At 50.7% G+C, this 20,283-nt stretch overlaps 1 protein-coding gene across 4 annotated transcripts in view; it reads right to left on the reverse strand.

The window, feature by feature from the left end:
• The window catches only part of Prkag2 (protein kinase AMP-activated non-catalytic subunit gamma 2), a 233,965-nt gene that overhangs the window by 174,013 nt on the left and 39,669 nt on the right, over positions 1–20,283 (reverse strand). The window contains exon 1 of one of the 4 annotated variants that reach the window (XM_029535342.1): positions 17,416–17,564. The exons of 2 other annotated variants lie outside the window; for them this stretch is intronic. The gene's annotated coding sequence lies outside the window, so the exon portion shown is untranslated. Of the gene's footprint in view, positions 1–17,415; positions 17,565–20,283 lie in introns of those variants that run through there. One more of the 4 variants, XM_021189578.2, reaches the window with a different exon arrangement.

Genomic DNA, 20,283 nt, shown 5'->3' on the forward strand with positions numbered 1-20,283 from the left:
GTACGTATGCACATACATGTGCCTATGCTCACACACCTGTACACACACTTTTAGAGGTCAGGGGACAACTCCGAATGTCATTCCTCAGATGCTTCCATCTTGCTTAGCCCCAGAGACATGAGCATGTCTCTGCCTCTATAACACTGCGGTCATAAATCACTTTTCGCAGGGCTTACATATGTTATCAAACATGGGGAGATTGAGCTGGTGTCTAACTAGACGCTGTACCCCCACCCCCACCCCCCAATGACTAGAGTCAATGTATTAGAAGGTTATGCTACTGCATGCTGCTGAAGGGGATATCATTATCTCCCAGTTACAAGCACTGTGACCTACAGCGGCTGCCTGCAAGATATACTGGTGTAATAATGGCACTAATGTTATGTTAGTAACCAACTACTTTTAGGTTGCATTTAAGGTTCACTCTATGAGATGGAACCCACATATGACCCTGCTAAAGCAGCCAAGAACCTGCAACTAGATAGGTCGTGGGCTTCAGAGAAAACCTAACACTCTTGCTGTGCTAAAGGAACATAGCGATAAGATGACTCCCAATGGCATACTCCTATATCCGGGACCAGTGCCTTGCCCAGTCCTCATCGGAGAAGCTGCTTCTTGCGATAGACTCGAACCTGGACAAAGTGTGCAGAGTGAGAGACTTTGGCCCGCTCAGTCCTAAATGGGATGTCTTCATCAGAGCCCCGCCCTCAAGGTTCTGAGATCTATGCAGAAGAGGGGGGGGCAGAGATTCTAAGAGCCAGAGGGGATGACTAGAAAACATATTGTATGAAAACCTAATTAAAAATTAACAAGTAAATAAAATCTAAAAAGTGGGCAGTCAGTAAAAGGAATAAAATAATAATGGCAAGAACACAAATTAATGAAAATAAATAATTAAAAAATAAACTGCTTCTCATTGCACTGGCTTTTTTTTTTTTTTTTTTTTTTAAACATGGATTCTGGGGCTCAAACTCAAGTCCCCATGCTTGTTTGGCAAATATCAACTGAGCCAGTCTCCTCAAACCTTATATACCCAACACTAGCCTGCACCTCCTGATCCTCCTTAAACTACCCCAGATTCTAGGACTACAGGTGGCATGACTACACCCAGCTGCACGCTAACCCTCTCAGCTCTTCCTCAGCAGGTCCGTATAGCAACCACAGTAGGAGCGCTTGGTGGCACTGTCCCAGACCACAGATTCAGATGCCGAAGTGAGAGGTTTTAGCTATCTGCCCAACACTAGACTACAGGGCAGCAGCAGGTCCTATTGCATAGCTCTGCTGGTAGCTCAGAGGCCTTTACAATAGACTCGTCCAGAAAGAGGCCAACAAAGGGTCAGAGAGACTTTGAGGACATGGAGCTCTTCCCCTCAAAGCCAGCACCTGGAACACCTTATGCTCAGAAGGAGAAAGGGCAGGAAGATTGGCAACACTGAGATTCGCTCCCAAAGAGGGTCATGAGACAGACTTTCGTGTAAGTTCTTCTTTGTAACTAAAAGTAACAGAATCTGTTGCAAGTACAGAAAGATACAAACACCTCAGCCCAGCAGAAGGCATCACTCCACACTTCAGTCCTGTTTTGTCTAATTCTCCACCTGGAGACCCTGGAGATCCTTACCCGGGCCACAGGCATCTCTTATCTCAGTACTTCCCCTTAAGATAAACTGCCTTGGAAAGGCTTATGACCACCTGACTCATGGATTCTTAAAGGCTGGAGTGTGTTTCTTTCCTCATTTAGCCCCGCTGGGGAAGAGACACAATCTGGCCTATGTGCCTGATGCTCTCTGTCCTTACAGAACTTCACTGTTGTTGCAGCTGGGACACCCCAGAAAGAGAGCTGACAAAACTGCAGACACAGGACCAACAGAACAGCTGCCAGGGTCCCCGGCCTCCGAAGGCCACAGGGTCTTAGATGTCAGGGTCACGGTCCTAAACTCTGGTTTGAATCCGTCGGGGTTAGGAATACATCTGGGATAACTTTTATTCCCCACCCTGCTGAGCAGACCTGGAGGACCCAGAGCGCCCCCTGGAGCTAGCCTGGGCTATGAGCCAAGGATTCCTCACAGGCACAGGCTCTGCTCCTTGTTTACTCTCTGGGGATCTTGGGCATATCCCCACTGCAGTTTTTCCTTTCCATCTGTCAAATGAAAGGGCTTAAGAAGATAATGTCAGCTTCCATGGACTGTTTTCAGCTGGACAACAAGAGGGTTCAGGAGCCCTGTAAGATTAAGAATAGAGCCACAGAGTATCTGAGCCACAAAACTTATTTCCTATACCAGACTGCAAAGAGGCCACTCCTGAACCTCCAGGCTTCCCATAACTGCCCCCCTCCATCCCAGGACAGGGTGATGGTGCTGCCTCCCGGGATGCTCCACAACGGGATGTGTTAGCACAGCTATGCTTCCTGGCTACCCAGCTTGCTATGCCTCTGGATCCACATCTTAATCAAACCCTGATTTTCTTGATTGACCTAAGGGCCTGGACATCCGTGCAGACCCAGCACAGTGCTAGGGGACGCTTGCTATGACCCTTATCACGGCTCATGGGGTTTCCATCTGGACTTCCTCTCTCTAGCCACTTTCCCTACCCAGAGTCATGGAGCTGGGTAACTCCCTGTCTCTTAATTGCATCTGAATCTAAGATGCCATCGTGGTTTGAGCCTGCCTCTGTCGGCCATGGGCCTGGCAAGCCTTTCAGGTAGGAGGTGGCTGCACTTGGGCCAGTCTTATGCAACCCCTGAAAACCACCAAATGGGTGGTTCTTGGTACTGATGGGTGGAGGGTGAAGGCCAGAGCCATGGTCCATTGGAGTCTTTGAGAAACTCTGTTATATAACTGCTCTCAGAAGAACGAGGAACAAATATGGAGCCACCTGATCTGGGTAACAGAGGGACAGTAGACAAATGAGGGAGAGTCCCACCAAGGTGATGCATTCAGACCCCATTCTGGCTTCAGTCCAAGAGGTTTCCTGATGTCAAACCCATCCCCCAACCCCTGCCTGCTCACGATACACACAGTCTCCTTCCCCATCACTAGACTGACGCCTGGGTGTAAGGCGAGTCATTGCCCTGGTTGCCCACTTCCTTACCGGCCTATGCCAACCGTGGCTTCTATAGCACGGTAGCAGGAACACACAATACACTTCTTTTGGTTGTTTCTTTCTTTCTTTGAGAAAGACTCCTGCTATACAGCCCAGACTGATCCTCCTTCCTCACATCCTGGGTGCTGGGAGTTCAGACATGTCACTGTAGCTGGCTCCCCTCCCCCTGCTCTCTCCCTTTCTTGTGTTGGTTGCTTCTCTTGGCAATTTCACCAAGTACCTTACAGAAGGAAGGGTTCACTCTGCCTTTAAGAAGGAAGGATTTAATCTGTGTACACAGTCCGTCCTGGTGGGGAAGCCTCAGGGTCAGGCACTTGGGGCAGCTGGTCACATATCCAGGGTCAGAAAGCAGGAGAGATGGGCACCTGCTTTCCGCTCCCTTTCTCCTTTTATTCAATCCAGGACCCCAGCCCATGGAGATGGTGCTGCCCACAGTTAGGGGGCATCTTCCTACCTCAGCTAACCAATCTAGAAACTGCTCCCATAGACAAGCCTACAGGTTGTCTCCGAGGTTGTGCTAAGTAGACAGTCATGACTGGTCATCACAGTCCTGAAAATGACCAGTCAGAGCCCTTAGCCTCATCACTGACATTTCCCAACTCCCGCCTCATAACCGCTCCCCGTCCCCTGCAGTCAGTCGAGTCAAGTTGATGAGCTCCACGTCTCAGAAAGTTAGGTGGGAAGTGATTGAGGCAGACACTGATCAACCTCTAGTCTCCACAACAGAGCACACATGTACATGTGCATCTATACATACACATGGGCACCTAAATAAGGAGAGAGAGGGGGGAGGGGGGAGGTCTGGTGTGGGGTTTTGAAACCTCAAAACCTACTCCAAGTGACACAATTTCTCCAACTAGGCCACACCTCCCAATCCTTCTCAAACAGTGCCACTCACTGATGACTAAGCATTCAACTATAAAAGTCTATAGGACCATTCCTATTCAAACCACCACACCTGTGACTAGAAGCTCAACTGTTTCATCTCTTGTGTACCCATATTCTCTGAACTTAAACATTCCTTCCTGGAGGGAACTTCTTCAAAAGTCAGAAAAATACATGAAACTTACAAAGCTCAGAAAGTAAACAGAACTCATATGTCTCAGAAAGTCCATGAAACTTAGAAGATTCACAAAGGTCAGAGAGATAGATCAGAGGGTAAAAGTTTTTGCTGCCAAGAGTGAAAGCCAGAGTTTTCTCTCAAGTGGTGGAAGGACAGAGCCAACTCCTGCATGTGGATTATGCTCTGACCTCCAAGTCTGTCATGGTACATACATGTACAGGAACACTCCCCTTCCTCAAGTACACAATCCAAGTGTGCCATGGTACATGCATGTAAATGACACACACAATCCAAGTGTGCCATGATACACACATGTACATGACACACACAATCCAAGTGTGCCATGGTACACACATGTACATGACACACACACAATCCAAGTGTGCCATGGTACATGCATGTACATGACACACACACACAATCCAAGTGTGCCATGGTACATACATGTACATGAACACCCCCCCAACAGACACAAAAAATAAACAAAATTCAATTTTAAAAAGATTCACATGGCCCTTCTCCAAGGATTTAACATAAGGGAAACAACTGCAGAGGAGAAAAGACTCTTGGACCTGGAGTCTCAGGGATGCAGCTTGTGTGAGTCAATGCTTACGTTGGGTAGAGTGGCCTTTTCAATGACTCAGCTGCCTTGGGACCACCCACACCCCTTCAAGTGGCCCCAGAGAACTTCCTGGTTCACTAAACTATACTTGAGTAGAAGTGTGGGCTGCTGTTGGTGCCCAGTCTGTGGGTTACCTGGATGTTCATTCTCATCTCAAGAAAAGTCACACAATGTCCATCAGCTGCAGCTAGTTACTACCAATCACAGCATCCCTAGGTCACTTCCCAAGAGTGGTCCACATAAGGAAGTGGTGTCCTTCACCTCTGTGCCAACCTGATCTAAACCATATGTCCCCCACGACCCCACATGCCATGTTCTAATGTCTAACCCAGAGAATCAGGCAAGTAGGGGATGTTACAGCTGGAAACAGCCTCAACTCGTCTCCATCAGTGTGTTACGGGACCGGTACTCAGAGAGGGTCCAGTTAGTTGCTCAAAGCCACATGGCAAAGCAGTGGCTAGAGACAAATCCTGTCTTGTTATTTCTGGTTCTTTTCCATCACAGCTGCTCTTTCCACACAAGTAACATTCTCCCTGGGGTGTCCTCTGCTCCAGATGACAATATCAAGACCCTTACAGAGTCACAGCCATAGGTGGAGTCCCCAGCACAGCGCTGTACTAGGCACATGTGAGAGCCAGTCATGGCTACTCCCCAAGGCAAGCAATAAGAAAAGCCCTTGTTCAAAGTCACCCTCTGGACACTTGTCTTTTTTGTGTGAACTAGGGACTGCTGACTGTGGCCCCCAGGGACCTTGCAGCCACCACAGAACTAGCAAGCTCTCCTGTATGGCAGGTTAGTATACACGAGCCAGAAGGGCAGAAGGGCTCAGGTGAGAGGTTAGACAGCAGTAGGTATGTTAGGACTGGCAGGGGCCTGGACATGGTGGCTGCAAGTTCCCTTCCGGCAGGACCCTGAGGGCCAGGTGTGCTGGCATCTGCTCTCAGTGATAGATGGCACTCTCCTACAGGGTCCTGTGTCCACTGACAGGACAAGAGAATGTTGAGGTAGGATCTTCCATGGGGAAGGTTAATGACACTCCAAATGATTTTACTGTTAGCTCTTGAGAAAATCATTTTGGGTATTATTATTATTATTATTAATTATTATCTTATTACTATTGTTACTATTCCTATTCCTGTTCAGTACTTGTTGGTTGAAAAGCCCCTACCCCTGCCCACCACCACATCAGGCAGAAGAACCTCACTTCCCATCTCTGTCTGTCCTGAGATTGTCATTACTGCTTATACAACTCTGACCAGGGGTGCTATGAACCTCTCCTCTCTGAGACTTGGGAATTTTGTTTACTTCCCTCAGAAGGGTGTTTAGACCCCTCTGTCCCAGGTCTTCCCCCAACAGCTCCAGGAATGCAGCTCGCATTTAGGGTAGGCCCCAGAACTGTGGCAGGTACACCCTGACACAGACGTCCTGGGTACAGAGGGGCAGACACCAGGGAGACATGACAACAACCAGAGCTGGGCGCTGTGGGGAAGAGACATGTGGGCCCAGCACTGGGTTTAGGGCCAGTGGGGACTGTTCCTTATGCTACCACATGGGTAGACAGGTGACATACTTACATCAAAACCCACAGAGCACACAAACCTGTGGTTGAGCCCTCAGGGACACAATGGACTTGAGGTGCTAATGTGTCAGCACTGGAAGACAAGATGTCAGTAACGGGAGAATGGGAGGGAGCACAGACGAGCCCTTTATACTCTCTCATCTCGTCTTCTATGAAGCTAAAACTGCACCCGTTTTTAAAATTTAAAATGACTTTTAAGACAAAGCAAACATCTAAAGATGGCCTTGTGTGCCCCATCAGTCACTGGGTCTGGGCAGCTCGCCATCATTCCTTACTGTAGGCGACAGCAGAAGACTGTGACCTAGTCGGGAGCCTGCCTGGAGCATGTGGCTTTATGTGGAGACACAAGCCTAGAGGCCAGGCCACAGTCCTGCTCCTTTCAGAAAGCAGAGGAACAGCATGGCCACCTTCTCGGAAGGTTGGCGGGTCGTGGATCCTTTGTAAGACAGTCTTGGACTTACAGGATCAACAAGGCAGGAGACTTGCAGACTGGTCACGGGGAAGGTCTGAGCAGCAGGTCCACAGTTCTCAGGCTCCTGCCTTTACACTTAGAGAGAGGCCAGCAGCGGGTGATGTCCTGAGGAGCCCTTGCACACTATGGGATGGAATACAACCTGAGGCCCTGCTAGGCAGTTGGGCTGATGGTGGGGACTGACTGGGGCAGCGGAATGCAGAATGCGGAATGTGAGCTTCCTGGTAGGAGACACAAGGCTGCTGATGAATCTAAACAAGGAAATCGCTAGGATTTTGTTTTTTTGTCTCTTCTGCCAACAAACCCATTCCATGCTGGAGGGGCTTGTTATATAAAGAAGAGAGGGGAAATGCTGGGGTGTGCAGCCAAAGTCACCAGACAAGATCAGCTGCGGCTCCGGCGGGGAGTCAGGTACAAAAAACAGGGGCTTGTTTATGGCTTCCCTTCTTTCCAAGGAAGAAAACGGCCTGCTTCTCATATCCCATAGTCTCCTGGGACTGAGCTCAGATCCCTCTGGAAGGAGGACCAGTCTGCACTATGTTCTCACCACCGGCACAACTTCCTCATGTGCCGGACCCAATCCACGGGAACTAAGAAATCTCTGGATGTATCTTTAGCGGCTAATCTGCTCTCCAAGGAGCAGGGCCTGGCATCCTTAATTCTAACTGAAGTCACCCCAGGGCTCCATCAGGCACTGCATGTGGTGGCCCCAGGGCCAGGGGACTCTGTATGGATTGTACCCTGCAGAGCCAGGAAGAAAGCAATTCCAATGTCTCCGAAAGTTCCTGAAACAGGAAACGTACAACATCTTCCTTCCTTTCCAGGACTCTAGCTTCCTGATGATTACCTGGGCTGGGCGGGGCTTAGGGATGGATGGATGCAGGCTGCCTTTGAGTCATTTCTGCACCTCTAAGTGCCCTCACCCATACGCCTGTAAAGAGCACCAAGCAATGCCTCCTTCACAAAGGTAGACGTTGGTGCGATTCTTACTTTGGTCTGCTGTCTGGGATGAAGAAATGTGTGTTCATGTCTTCCTGAGAAGAGTGTCCTACGGCAGCTCCAAATGTTCATATATTGGAAATATGATCCCAAATTCATATGTTAATGCTAGTTAGAGGTGGGATCTTTTAGAGGCGATTAGGATTATATGATCTGGGGGAGGGGTACGACAGTGGATGGCATAAGTGGCTTTTTTAAGAGGAAGAGAGATACCAGTCAGCATATTGGCCCTGCCTCATCATGAGACCCTCTTCTAGTTAGTGACACAGCAAGGAGACCATCTCCAGATGCTGACACCATGTCTCCCCGACTATGAGTGAAATAAACCTTCATTCTCTATAAATTACCCAGCCTTGGGCATTTGTTATAGCCATGAACACAAAAAGAGACCATATGTTCATGTCCCTTTGCCCTTTACAACTACAATGTCCTGGGGACACCTCTCTCCAACTGTATAACTTGAGTGTCCGAGGACCTTGTTCCCATAGTGATTCAACCTTATCTTAATAAATAAGGTGGAAGGGTGATAGGGGATGATTCCTGACATGAGCCTTGTACACACATCCCCAACCAGACACACACAGGCGTGTCCACACAGGTGCAAACACACACACACACACACACACACACACACACACACACACACACATAGATTTGCCACATGCATATACATACATTAAGATGGAAAAAAATGTAAAAGAAGGAAGATCACTTGATCACAAGGCTCAGGTGACATGGATCACTTGCAGCTTCCTGTGGGTCTGGACCTGGACCTCTCTCTGCACTTGCACTGGGAGAACCCAGCCATTGTGTGACTGGTCTGACCACCAAGCTATGACATTAAGGGGAAGCTCGTGCCAGCAACGTGGACAAGGCTGCACAGAGAGGAAGCTTGGCAGCCAACTGAGCATCAGGTGTGAGAGGGAAGGCCTTTAAAACATCCCAGCCTCAGCCACTGACAGAAAATGCAAGTGAATCCCAGTGAGAGCAGCTCTGCTGAGCCAGGCTGCCCAGCCCTGAGAGGCAGTTCCCAGCCATGAGTGAGGGTGAGGGACTGGGCAGCACATGACCCACATGTGTGGTACCCTGTCTAAGTTACTTCAGCTTCTGTTTCCTAGTTCAAAAATGCAGAATCATAGGCATTCTGTCACTCATGGAAGGATGAGCTAACACAGAAAGATTACTGTGCTGCATGGGAATCACTTGAAAAATGCCAGTCATTACTTTAAAATACTTGGCTGGTTTTAGGGGCAAGAAGCTATTATTATGGGGCCCAGTGGGTAAGAGATGGGCTCTTTTTTTCTCAGAGCTTTGATTAGAGGAAAGAGGGGGGAATCAACCCATCACTCAGAAACACACAGTAAGAGAACAGTGTGGGCAGAATGAGGGGAACACGATGAACCCCTGCTGACCACATTAGGGACATACAAAACTTCCCAGTTAGCTGAGAAACATCTTGGTGTGCTCTATAGTGAGCTCCACAATTGTTCAAAAAAGAAAGGGTGGAAGAAGGCAGGCAGGCAAGGGAAGGGAGGGAGGGAAAGAGGGAAGAAACAGGGAAGGAAGGGAAGCAAGCAGGAAAGAAGGATGGTGTGGAGGAGGGAGGCAGACGGGCAGGCGGGTGGGCAGGCAGGCAATGGTACATCTGATTTAGTGTGGGAGAGAGCCAGAAGGAAGGCGGCCAGTGGCTCTGGCTCGGGCAGTCCTCTCTCAAGGGGTGGAGAAGAAGCATTTTTCTGTGAGTGCTTAAAGAGGCCAAGAGCAGTTAGTCTCTGAAGTCAGCTGGACTCTTAGCAATCCTGGCCACACTGACTGTCTAAGGTTGAACAGGAGAGCCGACATCAGGAATGGCTACATGAAATTATTAATTAGCAAATGCTTCCTATGCAATCTCTCAAAACTAAGGATGACGAAGGAACAGGAGCCCGGAGGAGATCTAAAAAGACATTCCAACAGCGGTCTGTGCTGGTCAAGCTTGTAATCCAAACACTCAACACTCAGAGACAGAGGCAGGAGGATTGCTCACAAGTTCAGGGCCAGCCTGGTCTACATAATTAGTTCCTGGCCAGTCAGGGATAGATAGTGAGGCCTGTCTTACTACAACAACAACGACAAAAGCACACTGCAGTTCTGCATGGAGGCGCACATCTGCAAGCGCACTGCAGTTCTGCATGGAGGCGCACATCTGCAAGCCCAGCGCCCAGGAGGTGGAGGCAGGAGGATCAGGAATGAAGCACCATCCTTAGAAAGTATATTGCAGCTACCAGCGTGCTTGCTCATTGGCACATCCACTTGAGGATCTGTGCTGGGTCTGCAATGTAGGGGTATACAGGACAGAGAAACACAGACAGGAGTCTCATGAAACAATCTGGAGATGGTGACAGGGACACTATGAATGGTGACAATGGGGTGCGAGGAGTGTCTGCGTCATGATGTGGCTGTTACATACTTAGGTACATTTATCACAACCCAGCCAACTGTGCTTGTACCTGATGAGCCACACTGCGTGTGAATAACACCCAGTCAAAACAGACCTACAACGGACCAGCCATCTGCAGAATGTGGGAAACGCCCACACTGTATCCAGGCCATGGGGGTGGAATCTTTAGGAAGCAGCTGGCCTTCGGGTGACGACTCTAATCCATCACCTTACAGTATCCTCAGTTCATCTGGTCTCCCTTGCAAGAGCCCCACGGGCCTGTCAGACCTTCCTCTCCTCTACGGTGAGGGAAATGGCTGCATTACACATCCCAGAGCCTGGTGAATTGTCTGGAAGGAGTTCTCCCAGAAGGTGTGCGCCCGATGTCATCAGATGTCCCAAGTTTGATCTGGGCTGATGCTGCCCGTAGCCAGACCCCCTTATTTAGGTCCAGGCAGTATCTCAAGATGTCTCAGAACTCATTAAGGCCGACCCATCCCTGAGTTGGTAGCACCCAGTCTCAGAAGATGGCCCTGCACACTGAGGCGTGGCGAGGGATGGATTTGCAGGGTGTAGAGATTACCAGAGAAGGGCGGCCCCTGCAAGAGGCCGCTGTGATGTTCGGTGCGCTCAGTTTCACAGAATTGAGAGTCTCCTGGGAGGTGGGCCTGTGGGCATGTCTGTGGGAGAGTACGCTGAGGTGGGTCCCGGATGGCATAGGCAGAGAGAGGAGCTGAGCATCGGCAGGCAGCGGCACCCTCTGCTTCCCGGTCACGGGTGTGAGGGGACCAGCTTCCTCCAGATCCAGCTACCTTGACTTCCCTGACACAATGGACTGAAAGATCAAGACCCTGTCCCCCTTGATTTGCTTTTGTTGGAGTATTTAATCGCAGCATCAGGAAAAGAAATTTAGGCAGCCACTTTTGGAAGCATGGTGGTAAGGATGCCCAGACATGGAAAGACCTAGGAGCGAGGAGGCCTGAAGGAATAGCCGGCTCCCTAAGGACCATTTCCCCAGTCACCTCTCCCATTTCCCAGTCACCTCTCCCATTTCTCAGTCACCTCTCCCATTTCCCTCTAGGTTGGTAAGGCACATGGGGCTTCCAAGACCCCAGAAGGCAGTGGCTACTTAAAAGCATGAGGATTGTGGGCCCTGGATGGGTGTGCTGTGTTTAATCCACCTGAACTTAGGAGCTGCTCACCAAGACTTTGTCCAAGTGGCCATTACCGAGACCTCAAGTCTGAAGTGCCGCAGACTGGTGTGTGATGCTTGGCTCTGCTGTACCGTTGCGTACGTGTGAAGGTGTGGGACTGTGTGTTGTGACAGCACTCAGACAAGACACGGCTGGCAGCTCCAGGACTCTGGATTGAAAGCACAATATGGAAGCGTTTGGGATTCTTTAAAAGTACCACAGAGTTTTGTTTTGGTTCCGATTGCATGCTGACATGTTTATCTCCCACCACAAGCACAACTGAAGAATGTGACACAGCTTTGTGTGAGGCCGCCGGACTCAGTGACTGGCCAGAGCCTGGGCAGGAGGACCCCAGGATGTGAGCAGGAGGGAACGAGAGGCTCGTCTGATGGCCTGCGGGGACCCAGGACATCTGTTTTATGGGAAGCCTGTGACACAGAAGGCAGGCTGTGGTGGGACTTACACTTGAGCTCTGGTCCACCAGTGAAGAGCTGTTGGTTTAAGGCAAAGGAAGGAAAACACAGTTCTCATAAAGCAAGGGGAGCTTTGCAAAGGAAGACGCGAGGCGAAGAAGAGAACAGAATCTTCAGACTCCTCGCAAGCCTTTCTTCAGAGGTGGCCCGCGGCAACACAGTGTCCCTATGGCAATGTGACCCCATGCCCTGGTTCCTGTCAGCGTGGGGAGCCTGCTGGACAGCAGCTGGTGAGGCCAGCAAGGTGTCTGGGTGGGCCTGAAGGAGCACCTGGGAATATCCCAAGTGACCTGAGTGCAACAGAGGGCTTGGGTAGGTCAAGGCTCTCCCAGGAGCCCTCCGCCCCTTCAGACTCATCTTCCTCCCAGTTCTCCCCGACTTTGAGCACATTGCAGGGCTCTGGATCTGAGCTGATAAGTGTAGCATGACTCAGAGAGAGTGGGTGGTGACAGATGCCCGCAGCCAGCTCTGTGCCAGGCCTGGCCAGGTTTTTGGAGCTGACATTTAAGGACAAATCCCACCAGCCCTCAAGGACTCTGTTCCAAATGAGTGGCTCTGACCAACAGCAGCCCCTTCCCACATCCTCTGCTAATGGTGCAGTCAGTGGCGGGCGGGGTCATGGAGAGCCCCTTCCTCGAGCTGTGTGACAGGCATCCATCAGTTCTCATCCCCACGCCTGTGTCTGTGCAGGCCACCTGTGGCCACTGGCCTGACACCACCTTCGAAGCATAAGTATCCCTCTGCCAAGCTGAGCAGAAACGGCTTTGGGGACCAGGAATTTGGGGAGAAGCAACAAAGGACGACAATTCACTTGCAGAAGCAGAAGCAGAAGCAGAAGCCACCTGTCTTCCGTTTAATGGGGAAAATATTTCTAAGCATGTCTATGCACTTTCCCGGCTTTGGTAAAGAGGGGGAGGAAAGGTCTATAGGTTGTGCTTTCTAGAAAGTACCAGAGCTTCTACCTCAGAGCCAAGCAGGGAAGAATTTTCCCTGCCTGAAAGAGGAGCAGAGCCCCACACTGCTTTCAGGGGCCCTAGTCAGTCCCTGTGACGATAACATTTTGGTCAGTTTCCTTGATACCTTTTCCTGAGCATGAGTCATTCCACTCCACAAGACCACCTAGGCATCTCCAGGAAACTCGAGAATACCACAGCCTGGCAGGTTTGCCTCTCCGTTTCATGTCCAGCCTACAAACATGATTCCGTACATGACTTGGCCAACACAGCTTGCAAACCACAGAGGCTGCCTATAGTAAGGTCAGCTGTTTGCCCGCTGGAAAAGCAAGGGGCCCGTGCTTTCCTGAGGGCTGGGGCTCCGTACCTCCTCAGCTCTTCTCAGCTCCTGATCCTGAGACTGCGTCTCTCCCAGCAAAAGCAGTGGAAGGAAATTTTAGGAACCCTCAACTTTCAGGAGTCCTTGACCAGCAAGAGAAAGAAAAGCCAGGCCTGGTGGATCAGGCTCCTGACACCAGCTACGCAGGAAGCTGAGTCAAGAGGACCATAAATTTAAAGCCACCCTGCCTTAGGTTCAATCCCAATGAAAGGGAGGAGAGGGAAGGGTTGGGGGCAGGGTGGGGGGAGAAGGAAGGGGAGAGCTTGGTTAAGGAGGAATAGGAACCCCTGGGTCCCTGGCTGTCTGTTGTCCTAGGCACCCCACCTGGGCTGCTGGAATCCCACCCCTGCAGGGGTCTGGCTAGCAACACTGCAGACATGGATGGCCCTGTTCCCACCTTCTTTATCCTATTGGCTGGAATCAGCTCAGCAGGCCCTCACTCATTGGTGACTAACCAGTTAAAGCCAGGATTGTGGCAGATGGCAGCCTGCAGTAAAAGCAGTCAAGACAGTAAATGCCACCACACACCTCTCTGGCAAAGCGCAAAAACAAAAACCTGAGACTGGCTTTGTTTTCCTCCAGTTTTCTCCCTGTGTTCCCTGGGATACAGCTTGGAGAAGTACAAAAGAGGATGGAGAAGAGAATCCACAATTCTAGAAAGATCACGACACAACCATGACCTTCAGAGGAAAGTAGAACTGCAGTAGGATAAAAGGGATCAAAGGGAGAAAATCGCTTCCATTCAACATCGTATGAGGGGCAGGACAGAAGGAGGGGACTGGGACTTGGCTGTCAGCAAGGACAGTGAGGTGTCATGACTGAGGCTACAACAGCCTGAGAAGCACAGGACCCCAAAGCTCATTCCCCTGGCTGTCTGCTGGGGAACTGGAGTGGTCAAACCCACGGGGGCTAATGGCTCAATTCTGTGTTTACTTGCTGGCTGGCTGGCTGTGGCAGAGTCTCACTACGTGACACAGACTGGCGTGTAGCTGCACATAGCCTAGAATAGATGCCTCTTTATGGTAGGATTACAGCATCTATGCTAATATGCTCAACTTCAATGGCTACGTCTTCTTTCCCTCCTCTTTAAAAGCATTTTCTTTAGTGTATACATGTATGCACCTGAGTGTTGCACACGCACCACATGTGTGCAGGTGCCCGCAGAGGCCAGAGGGTGTTAGGCCCCTGGAGCTGGAGTTGCAGGTGGTTGTGAACCACCAGAGGTGGGTGTTGGGAACTGAGTACGGTGCTCCTAATTCTCCAGCCATCTCTCAGCCTGTGCCTCACTCAGCCCAGCCTGACTTCACTCACTTTGTAGCTAAAGATGACTTTTTCCTCCTTCTGCCTCCACCTCCCAAGTGCTGGGATTCATACCACACCAAACTTCAATCATACTTTAAACTCAAAATTTTGTAATTAAGACTAGAGCCCACAGACCAGCAGAGCCCCTTTAGAGTTCTTGTATATAAGTCATGCTTGTGACAAGGATATTTAGTCCAAATTGACACATGACTGGCTGGAAAGCATGCAGATTTCATGTCAACACTCTCTAGCACTGCTGTCAAATTGTCAAGAATTGGGAACAAGCCTACACACACTTTGGGGGTTGAGGAGGTAGAAACATAGCTCCCAGTTCTCATGTACTTACTACCTGTTACAATAGCAGCAACTTGAACATATTCACAGGGCCTCAGTTCCTATGTGTGAGACAAAGAAAACCTCCCAGGATCATCCTGGGAATTAAAAGAGAGTATCCACAGGAAACAACCAGCCTGTAGCCAGAACCTCGCATGTGGAGCCCAGCACGCAGTGGTAAATGGGATCCACAGCAGCGGATTGTTATTTAAGAGATAACAAAGAGATGGACAGGAATAGGAATTAGGACCTCAGCTGACTGTAGGGAGTCATCAATTGAATCGGCCGCTATGAGCCAGTAGAACACAGCTCAATACTCAATACTGCCCAGAAGCAAACACGTAGCCATGACACAGACCAGCTCACAGGCTGAGTCAGAGCAATGGGAGGCTCTGCGGGAAGGAGGCGGGCAAGAGGGCTCTCTACAGCATCTTGTGAGAGTAAAGACTTGATATATAAGAAGAGGCTGAGAAATCCAGGCATTCTGTTAGTTATCCTCAGATTTCAATAAAAACTCATCAAAATGGGTCAATAGGTTAAAGTGATTGCTGATAACCCTAGCGACCTAAGTTCAATCCTAGAACTCCATATGGTAAAAGAAGAAAACAGACTCTTCCAGGTTGTTCTCTGACCAAACACACACACACACACACACACACACACACACACCAAACAAACAAACAAACAAGAAAATAAGTGTTACAAAAATTCCAAGAACCCAAATTAAGTACCTGCATTTCCAGGACACCCTAGCCAGATAGTACCACTGGGGGATGAAGTCTCATTCTCTGAACGCTTAGTGACTGGCCCACAGGGCTCAAAACTCTCTTTCACTCAAGTGATGATTTTAAGCCCATCCTGAGGATAGGATCCAGTGAGGGGCCAGGCATGGCAGCTGATGACAAAACCCCAGCCCAGGGACCTGGTCCACTAGTGCCTCCCATCCCCCACCACTCTGCTCTCTGCACCCTAGAAGAAAGAACAGGCAGAGCCTCTGCACTCTGTGCTTCTCTTGGGCTCAGCCTTTCCACGACTTTAAGGAAAACAGAAGTACCCTCTATATCCCACCCCCCCATCAGTTCACTGGGGAATTTGACCTTCTGACCTCAACTTCCTCTCCTCCAAGTCTGTACCTGCCTCAAGGCCTGCTGCTAGGCTTAAATGGACCCCAACCAAAACCTCACTTCAGTTTATCTCATTCTTGGGTGTTTCCTGTGCACGCTGGGGAAGCAGCTAGAAAGGAATGGAGCCCCTGGACCTACTGGGCCACATTGTCAGGCTTCTGTTCTGGGTCAGGATCCCCGGTCCCACCGCACCTGTCACCTGTCTATCAAATGCCCAGGACAGCCTTGGCTGGCTGAACCCCTGCTCTGACGCTCCCCTCCCCTCACATATGCCTCACTCTTCACACCGAATGACACCCAAGACCCTCTTCAGTATGTCTCCAGGTCTGATGATGTCTGCTGGGCCCGGGACCCTCCAGAAGTCTACAGTGAGGGTCAGATGTGCTCCCCATTCTGGAGTTATTTAATGCCACCTTTTCTCCCCGACCTTGGGCTGTGACTTGGAAACAAATGGCACTGTGAATTGCTCCTCAGCACGAGGACTGAGGAGCAGGGAGTGGGGGTCATGGATTCTATGCTGAAGTTTTCTCTGGGCATAACTGCTTCAGCATGCGCAAGGGAGTCATAAGCAACAAACAAAAACCTAAACAAGATAGCAGGGACTCAGTGCGAGTGAGATCGCTCAGCACCAGCTTCCAGGAAGGGTGGGTGGGGCACCTGCAGCTTCAGGGGAGGGTGGGTGGGGCAGGGCACCTGCAACTTCAGGCCTGGCCCTGGCCAGCCCTAGCTCAGCTAGCCTCCACCATCAGTCTGTGCTCTGTTCCTGCTGCTGAATGGAGGGCCCTCATCTTCCCTTCTCTGCTCACCCTGCCTTTGCCTTCCTCAGCCACACTTTCCTCAACTCAAGGCAGAAAGCCCCTCCTTCCGGCAGGAGACTGGCCAACTCTCCAGATGTGCCTGTGGTCTAAACAGCTCAGGGGACAGCATGGGCCAGATTCAAAGTGCCCCTGCAACCACCCCGGTCTTTTCCACTTGGGTCACACTGAATGAATGACTCAGGAGAGAGTGTCTGCTTCACTAAGACATCAACTTTGGGAGCGAGCTTTACAGCAGGGAAGGGAGTGGGGAGAAGACCCTCAAAGCAGAACTTGTTGTAGACAGCCCAGGTTTTGCTCCAGTGTCTGCAGTGATGTCTGCACACCCCACACACATCCCACCTTCCAAAGTATCATTCTCTCTAAGTCACGGAGAAAAAGTTATGTAAGGAGCAGACATAACGGCTCCGGTAGAGCAAAGGAATATTTTGTTCAGCCTTGAGGTGTTTAATTGAATAAGAGCCTCTGAGAGAACAAAGCACCAGCCAACATCGGTCATGTACGGAACCGACAAGATGCACCACAGAAGGAGACACAGGGAGCGTGCAGCCACCATGCAGTTAGGAATCCAGCCAGGAAGGTCTGCTTACTCAGCCCGGAGGGGTCCCAAGGTCTCCTCTTCTGGATGCTGGGCTGTGAGATGCTGGCTGGTGGGACGAGTAGCGGCAGACAAGCTGCTCTCTCTGCTCTAGCAAATCCTGCTCTCGCTTTCCAGAGGCCAATCCAAGAAGGGGTTTCCTGACCCCTTCAGCTCAGGCGATTTCCAAGGTTCGGATGCTCCCAGGAGCTGCCTCTTCACGCCTGCAACAGATGGGGACCGGGGCTGGGCGTGTCCCCAGTCCCCAGAGCAGCGCAACAAGCAGCTGGCAGACAGCATGAGCTGGCCTGAGACAGCACAGCGACAATCCTGTTGGTTAGAGCTGGTTTGCCGCTGAGATGATGGCAGGGCTCCGGCAGATACCCTCTCTGTCTGTCAGGACTGCGGGAGACTGTCATCAGCACCTGTGTCTCGGGCTGCCTGCTGAGGAGGCAACTGTACCACACAGGCAGCCAGCAGGAGGGAGGGCAGAGCTTCCATGGGAATCCAGGCAGCAGGATGAAGGGAGGAAGGAACCAGGCCTGAGATGCTGCAGCTACTGGTCTTACAGAAGGTCTCTGGCTCCTTCCGCCAGCACCCCTCCCGAGTCACAGAACTCCAGGCAAAGGCTAGTTTAACTTCATAGGAAACCAGCAGCCCACCTTCTGCAATCAGTCTAAACCAGGACTGCCAGGACACCCCTAGTCCTTGGAGGACAGAGCCTGTAGATAGACTTTCTCTCTTGCAAGAATGACAGCCCAGCCTCGAACATGTCCTGCTAGTGAAACCCTCACTGATACCAGGTCTCCCAATTCCAATCAGACAACCTGCCATCCCAGGCCCCCTGAGGGTGACACAGGCCCTGCCTGTGTCTCCACTGCCTTTCCTTTTCTGGCTTCTGGTGCATGGGCATCTGAAGCCTTTGCTGCCTTGTGAGGTAGTGAATTCCTAGAGAGAGAAAATGACTCACCTACTTGAGCTTACCACCCCTCTACAAACCAAGCTTTCTCTCCTCACCTCCTCTGTCACACCCTGGGCCACCGTGCCCTGCCGCATCAGCCCAGGGCTCACTGCAACTGTTCAGACAACCCCAAGCCTGTTTGTCCCCTCAGAGGCACTTTCGCCTGAATACTCTGCCACTGACCAAGACGGGCACTTTCCTGAGAGCTCTGGTGCGGTGAGCTCTGACTACCGAGTTCAGGGAACGATGAGCACCTTCATATCAGGCATTCTTGTGTCTGTGTGTCCCGCTCCACCTGGTCAGACAAAGTCCTGGGACCTTTCAAGAAACTCTCTATGTCTAAAGGCATGACTAACATGCTACCCAAGGGCCACATGTGACCAAAGATTCCTATGAATATGGCCCAAGACAACTCTGGCAACTTAGGATTATGAGATGTGTATGTATGCTTATGGGTGTGTGAAAGCGAGTACAACCTAAGATGTTGTTCCTCAGGAGTTAATCACCTTGTGTTTTTGAGGTCTCTCACAGGACCTGGGGGTCACAGATTGGGCTAGGCTGGCTGCCATGAGTTCCAGAAACTCCCATCTCCACCGTCCAGCACTGGGGTTACAAATGTATGCCGCCACATCCAGTTTTTTGTGTGAATTCTGGTGGTCAATCTCAGACTAGCATGCTTGTGTGGCAAGTGCTTTACTGACAGAGCTAGGCAAGCCAATGGCTTTCTTGAGGTTACTTTCAGCCCAGGAAGGGACCCGGCAGCCACCGTTCACCTGATGGCTCCAGCTGTCACAAGTGCCTCAAGTGTCACTCGAAGCGGAAACTGTTTTCTCTTCTGTAACCTGAGCAATGTTACAATCGTGTACTGCAAGGTCCTTTTCAGACCTAAACTGTAAAGTTCTGTGACCACAACCCAGCTCTGTGTCACAGCTCAGTTACTTCTCTGGGTCTCCCTGGTCCTGCCTCTTAGAAAACCATCCATGTAGAAATACTGATTCTAAGAACCTTCCAGGGTTACTGTTGGGATAATGGATGAACAAGCATTTAGGCAAAATGAGTATCAGCTTGAGATGTGCACGATTATTCTGGAACCAGAGGGCAACACCAGAATCAACACAGAGCCTAGCAAAACCCACTGCATATACCACTGAGCGAAGGGCAGATCCTGAAACGAGCCCCCTGGGCATGATGCAAGTGGCCGTACCAGAGACCTAGCCAACCTCAGTATTTTCTCCTGCTGGCTCTCTAACCAGCCCCCTGGATGAGCTGAACCTCTGTTATTGCTTTGTGCTTTATTCCAAAGCATATGAACAAGCCTGGGTTGGGGTGGGGGTTGGGGGGCGAATTTGCTTTGCCTGGAAAAGCTGGAAACATCAGGGAAACAGATGGGTGGGTGCGCTTCACTTGGGGACAGGCGCCTGAGAATGACTTGTGGAGCACATGGCTGTCTCCAGCTCTGCCTACCTGTCAGGGTATCACTGAAGAGACTGAAGAGCAAAGACAAGTGCTGTTCCCTGAAGCTTCCAACACATGCCTGTGTGAAGTCTTGCTCCTACAGCCTCCATTGACTGCTTAAGGGGGTTCATGTTTCCCCTTTGGGGAAGGCTTGTCTGCCTTCTCACTTTAGAAGGCAGAGTCAGTTCTCTCAGAAGGCAAATGCCACTGGACAGAAGGTCCTGGCAGAACCTGAATACCATTGCTGGTATGAACCAGCCTCAGGAGGAGCCATAGCGGGATGCTCCCTGACACAAACCCCAGTTCCCCTGTCTCACTTCTCCAAGTGTCACTCTGGTACCCTTCCTAGTCCCCAAGGAAGGACAAGCAAATGTGTGTGTGTGTGTGTGTGTGTGTGTGTGTGAGAGAGAGAGAGAGAGAGAGAGAGAGAGAGAGAGAGAGAGAGAGAGAGAGAGAGAGAGAGAG

This window comes from Mus pahari, chromosome 2 (assembly GCF_900095145.1).
Source record: "Mus pahari chromosome 2, PAHARI_EIJ_v1.1, whole genome shotgun sequence".
Lineage (NCBI taxonomy): Eukaryota > Metazoa > Chordata > Mammalia > Rodentia > Muridae > Mus > Mus pahari.